The sequence below is a fragment of the Sinocyclocheilus grahami genome, unplaced genomic scaffold, assembly GCF_001515645.1.
Source record: "Sinocyclocheilus grahami isolate Dianchi unplaced genomic scaffold, SAMN03320097.WGS_v1.1 scaffold71.1, whole genome shotgun sequence".
Classification (NCBI taxonomy): domain Eukaryota; kingdom Metazoa; phylum Chordata; class Actinopteri; order Cypriniformes; family Cyprinidae; genus Sinocyclocheilus; species Sinocyclocheilus grahami.
Window position 1 is genome coordinate 1,737,089 of NW_015505250.1, and position 6,667 is coordinate 1,743,755.

The 6,667-nt window shown below is 40.1% G+C and overlaps 1 long non-coding RNA gene across 1 annotated transcript in view; it reads right to left on the reverse strand.

Annotated features, from left to right (window-relative positions):
- Nucleotides 1–4,914: 4,914 nt before the first annotated feature.
- Nucleotides 4,915–6,667, reverse strand: part of LOC107585537 (uncharacterized) — a 24,115-nt gene continuing 22,362 nt past the window's right edge. Inside the window, exons 2-3 of the long non-coding RNA XR_001609257.1 lie at nucleotides 5,220–5,320; nucleotides 4,915–5,086 (exon numbers count right to left, since the gene is read on the reverse strand). This is a non-coding gene — a long non-coding RNA (uncharacterized lncRNA). The remainder of the gene's footprint in view (nucleotides 5,087–5,219; nucleotides 5,321–6,667) is intronic.

Below are 6,667 nucleotides of genomic sequence, written 5' to 3' on the forward strand. Positions count from 1 at the left end.
GTCAACCTGTAAATACTGTTATGAAAATAATGTAAATGTCATTTTGGTAATTGTTTTACATTCTAAAACAATTACCAAAATGGTAATTATCAGAATGTGGTTTACATTCTACAGAGAAGGACGATCTACCTGAATTTGAATGAGCATCGGTTCATGTTGATGCTGCTAACTTGAGGAGAAGATCTTGACTTGGTCATGGACACCAAAGCCGCTGTAAATTTCTCAACATTGTGTGGACCAAATCTTTCTTTTGTGGGAGAGAAAACAAGTTTGGTACCAGAAAATTGCAGACAAAGTACTTAGATGTGGACTCAATTGTTCACGGTTGTGTTATAGTACCAAGGATGCTGTCAAGTCTTTGGGTGGTGGAGTTTGGGGGGTGTAACATGGTAAATGGCAGACAGCAGCCTCTCTCTCTCCTCTAGATTGGACACTTGAAGGATTTTGAGGGTGTTGAGATCAATAAAAGCAATGTGAGATTCACTGAACTCTGCCTCTGTAAGGTTTAATCCACCCGAAGCCACAACATTATTATTAACATCTCTTTAAATGGTTGCTTCTGATAAATAACACTAATGGATCTCTAAAATAGCTCTTCATTGGTTTGAACGTGTTACAAATAGGCCTTGCAAATCATTAGCTAGAAATGGTAAAAGTCTCTATGGTGTTTTATTAGCTAGAAAATGTTGCTTTTCCTCTCTTTTTAAGTTGATGCATGGAAATACTTCTTAAACTGATGCAATAACTTAAAAGGGAAAATGAGTAGTACATAATCTGAACAGTTATTGGTTTGTAGCTATGCATTAGTCTCTTTGAATGTTTGGTGAATTTAAACATTTAAAAAGGGTGGGAATATGACAAAAACGAATGTGCAAACTGTACTTTTACCTCTAATGAAGGGCAGGCATTTCTGTAGACCAATATTACTAAACCACTGGCAAAGCTCCTCTGTGTTCAGCTCTGCTAAAGTTTTGGCTCTGTACCCATTAGAATCCCACTAAAAACAGACAGATACAGACAAACACATGCAATTGAAGATCTCAATACGCATGCATGTAGACACTTTTATTAAAGGGGTCATATGATGCTATTTTAAAGATCATTATTTTGTGTATTTGGTGTAACAGAATATGTTGACATGCTTTAATGTTCAAAAAACACATTATTTTTCAAATACTGTACATTATTGTAGGTCCTCTATGCCCCGCCTCTCATAAATGCGTCGTTTTCAACAAAGCCCCCTCCTTTGACAAGCGCAGTCTGCTCTGATTGGCCAGCTGACACATTGTGTGCATTGTGATTGGCCGAACACCACAAGCACGTGTCGGAAATGTAACGCCCCTTACCATAATCGCGAGCTTCAGCTTTCAAAGTAAATATCAAGAAAGTTAATAATGTCGTTAGTTTTACCATCAATTCAAGCCCGAAAGGGCAACAGAGTCGCGTGACAGACACAGTGATAATGCAGTACACAAGCAGCGGTTAAGACAGCTGACGTGCTATGATTTCTGACAGGCAGTTCACTCTCCTGTGTTGTGATGTGACCCTTTTCCCCTCACACACACACGACGCGTTACTCTGCTCTGCGCAAAACTCCGCATTTGAACAGTCAATAGCAAATACTTAAACTAATAACAAAACATACTTACAGTCGCTGATTCAGAAGCGCCAGATTGTCATAGCAAAGTCGGAATTTACCCTTTTTTTTTTTTTTAGAAATAGCCTTTGTGCACAGCCAGCCTTGTACTCTTCTAGGTTAAAAAAAACTGTCGTCCATCTGGGTTGTGCTGTTCTGTTGTAAATAAATCTTAACCAATGATTCATAATTGCATCTACTTCCGGAAGGCCAAATAAAGTGCTTTTGCTTTCGCACTGAAACACAGCGTCTCCCTGACATGGCTGCATCAACACTACTGCTGTTCCTGAAACCACGCCTTCTTTCTTTGCATGCACATTTGGGCGGCATTATGCTAATATTTCCACATAGTGATGTAGACATGTGGGGGTGTGTTAGAACGAGCCGTTTTAGGTAGGCGTGGTTGAATCTGAACTTTTATAAAGAATATCTCTTTGGATTTGAGACTTTAGTCTTTGCAACTTTACAGATCTTCTTTATGCACCAGGAGCTTATAACACCCCAAAGAGAAAGGAAAACTTGAAATCGCATCATATGACCCCTATAACTTGAAATAACTCTTCATGAACATTCTCCTGCATGTTCACAGAGAATTAACACAGTGAAAGATGTGCCCACACAAAAAAAGACCAATATAGAACATTCCACCATAAAAGACCATAAAAGTTTTTTTTAACCAAGGAGATTTTTCAGTGCTCCTATGAAAGGTGCTGCATGAGTGTACTTGTGTATACCCCACAGCTGTGGATGCTCTGACTCTACATGAGGTGTAAATGAGGTGTATTTTCAAGTGGAACTGCCTGTACTTTTACAAAATGGCTATAGTTTTCCACTGACTATACTATTTTACTGACTTTGACGTTTTAGATGGTCAGTGTATGTTCAAAATTAAGTAGGAATAAAAGTCTGCTATGCATATTGACTTGACTAAGCTCCATTCATAATCTTATTTGTCAGAATATTTTTCACAATCTTACACACACACACACACACACACACACACACACACACACACACACACACACACACAATAGCCTTACCTTCAATGCCCTTACTCCAGTGTGGTCCTTTGACTGAGGAATGTATGATGCTGGGAAGAGGAAAAATAACAGGTCTAGCTGGTGGACCATCTTAGGATCCTATTCACCTGCAGAACTTGGTGCTGGTTAAGTTATTTGACCAAGAAAGTCTTTCTGGTTACGCTAGTTAAAAGGTCTAGTGGGAAGCCTCCAAAACACAACACATAGTGGTCTTTTTTGTAAGTTTAATACAAAATGGGGGAACTAATGGTTAGAGAGCTGAACTGGTACCCAGAAGGTTGCAGGTTTCGATTCCCAGTACTGGCAGGAATTGTAGGTGGGGGGAGTGAATGAACAGCACTCTCTTACACCCTCACTACCCATGACTGAGGTGCCCTTGAGCAAGGCACCAAACCCCCAATTGCTCTCCGGGCACCACAGAAAAAATGGCTACATACAGCTCCGGGTTTGTGTTCACGGTGCGTGTGTATATGTGTTTTCACTACTCACTGCTGTGTGGTGCACAAATTCTGAGTATGAGTTACCATACTTGGCTACACATCACGTCACTTCACCACTTCACTTTTAAATAAACATGATAAGGATAGCATCCTAGCCTTTGTAATTCAAGCAGTGGATCACAATATAAGGTCACAAGGTCACATTACCAACAGTTATCCTCCTCTGGCGTGGAGATTCCTCATCTTCAATGACTTCATCTCTTCCTTGATATGTGGAGTGAAAGGTATGACTTCTCAGCACCGTATCGCCCAAACTACTGGACCTAGTGGCTGGTTTCTGTGATAGAATGACAAACGAGTATTCATACATGTAAAACCTCTTTTTGATATATTCTGTGTGAAATGTGGATTATATTAATGGGTTATTTTAAACAGGTACCATTTGTAAAGGTAATACTGAGTGATTTTACCTTTTGGTGTGTTAACATGCTTGTCTTACTGCTCAGCGGTAGTAGCCTCAACTCTTCCTTTAGCAACTCATGGCTGCAGGCATCCTTGTTACTCAGGTCATCTAAATGAGTAAAACAAGACATCACCAAGATGTCAGCACTTTTAGCAAATGCCCTCTGAACTGATGGGAAAGAACTTTTGGATCTGGAGAAGTCCTAACTCTGTCTGGGTCATTGAGTCCATCTCTGGGAAACAAAACAAGTAGAACTTCAAGCTAACATGGGAAAAATTGGTCCCAAACTCAAGTCTGGACAATATAGAGCACCATATTTGGTGTATTGTGCTCTCTGGAAAAAAGTTTTTTTTAACCAAGGAGATTTTTCAGTGCTCCTATGAAAGGTGCTGCATGAGTGTACTTGTGTATACCCCACAGCTGTGGATGCTCTGACTCTACATGAGGTGTAAATGAGGTGTATTTTCAAGTGGAACTGCCTGTACTTTTACAAAATGGCTATAGTTTTCCACTGACTATACTATTTTACTGACTTTGACGTTTTAGATGGTCAGTGTATGTTCAAAATTAAGTAGGAATAAAAGTCTGCTATGCATATTGACTTGACTAAGCTCCATTCATAATCTTATTTGTCAGAATATTTTTCACAATCTTACACACACACACACACACAACACACACACACACACACACACACACACACACACACACACACACACAATAGCCTTACCTTCAATGCCCTTACTCCAGTGTGGTCCTTTGACTGAGGAATGTATGATGCTGGGAAGAGGAAAAATAACAGGTCTAGCTGGTGGACCATCTTAGGATCCTATTCACCTGCAGAACTTGGTGCTGGTTAAGTTATTTGACCAAGAAAGTCTTTCTGGTTACGCTAGTTAAAAGGTCTAGTGGGAAGCCTCCAAAACACAACACATAGTGGTCTTTTTTGTAAGTTTAATACAAAATGGGGGAACTAATGGTTAGAGAGCTGAACTGGTACCCAGAAGGTTGCAGGTTTCGATTCCCAGTACTGGCAGGAATTGTAGGTGGGGGGAGTGAATGAACAGCACTCTCTTACACCCTCACTACCCATGACTGAGGTGCCCTTGAGCAAGGCACCAAACCCCCAATTGCTCTCCGGGCACCACAGAAAAAATGGCTACATACAGCTCCGGGTTTGTGTTCACGGTGCGTGTGTATATGTGTTTTCACTACTCACTGCTGTGTGGTGCACAAATTCTGAGTATGAGTTACCATACTTGGCTACACATCACGTCACTTCACTTCACTCACTTTAAATAAACATGATAAGGATAGCATCCTAGCCTTTGTAATTCAAGCAGTGGATCACAATATAAGGTCACATCACGTCTTTACCAACAGTTATCCTCCTCTGGCGTGGAGATTCCTCATCTTCAATGACTTCATCTCTTCCTTGATATGTGGAGTGAAAGGTATGACTTCTCAGCACCGTATCGCCCAAACTACTGGACCTAGTGGCTGGTTTCTGTGATAGAATGACAAACGAGTATTCATACATGTAAAACCTCTTTTTGATATATTCTGTGTGAAATGTGGATTATATTAATGGGTTATTTTAAACAGGTACCATTTGTAAAGGTAATACTGAGTGATTTTACCTTTTGGTGTGTTAACATGCTTGTCTTACTGCTCAGCGGTAGTAGCCTCAACTCTTCCTTTAGCAACTCATGGCTGCTGGCATCCTTGTCGCTCAGGTCATCTAAATGAGTAAAACAAGACATCACCAAGATGTCAGCACTTTTAGCAAATGCCCTCTGAACTGATGGGAAAGAACTTTTGGATCTGGAGAAGTCCTAACTCTGTCTGGGTCATTGAGTCCATCTCTGGGAAACAAAACAAGTAGAACTTCAAGCTAACATGGGAAAAATTGGTCCCAAACTCAAGTCTGGACAATATAGAGCACCATATTTGGTGTATTGTGCTCTCTGGAACACACTTGAAAGCTTGGTTGGAATTTGTCTCAAATTAATAATGTCAGCCGGAAACAGCTACTTAATCTCTGCATGCTAGTGCTAATACTTGAGCTGATAATGTTGAGGGAGGAATGAAAGTGTTTTCTTTTCACTATGAGTGTTTTTACACGGGCTCTGTAACATCAGTCATCAATGATTTATCATGAGCCTTGACGGCACACTCTGTAAATACATGCCAACATGCAGCAAACCACACTGCGATACTGTGGGATGTTGCAAAACTGGGTTAACTGTGAAAAGGACAAGTGAGGGACTGTCTGACCAGTGGCATACTTTAGTGACCAGTGACATGCTATGCTTTCCCACAGACAGCAGACATTCTAACATTCCCATAACCACACTGCTTTCTGAACCCCTCCCTTTGCTTCATAAAAAAGCAGGAATAACAAACAAGTGCTGGGAATTGACACACTGAAACGATGGTCTTAAGTCCTGTCAAAAGTCCACTCTCTGATCCCTGTTGGTTCTGCATAATAGGGAACAGTATGTGTTTGGCATCAGTTCTAGGTTTGTACTGTACATTGCCTGAGTCATACTACTGTCTTATGTCAATTCAATAGTTAAATATTAAGTGGAACATGGTGGAACGGTATATCATGGAGCTCAGTTTTCTGAGCCTACAGATTTGTCAGTTTTGCAATATTTACATCCATTAAATGCAATCAGAATGTCATCAGAAGAAGCTCTATCTATCTATCTGTCTGTCTGTCTCTGTCTGTCTATCCATCCATCCATCCATCCATCCATCTATATATATATATCTACCTACCTACCTATCTATCTATCCATCCACCCATCCATCCATCTATATATATATATCTACCTACCTATCTATCTATCTATCTCTCTCTCTCTATCTATCTATCTATCTATCTATCTATCCACCCACCCAACCACCCATCCATCCATCTACATATATATATATCTACCTACCTATCTATCTATCTATCTATCTATCTATCTATCTATCTATCTATCTATCTATCTATCTATCTATCTATCTATCTCTCTCTCTCTCTCTCTCCATCCATCCATCCATCCATCTATCTATCTATCTATCTATCTATCTATCT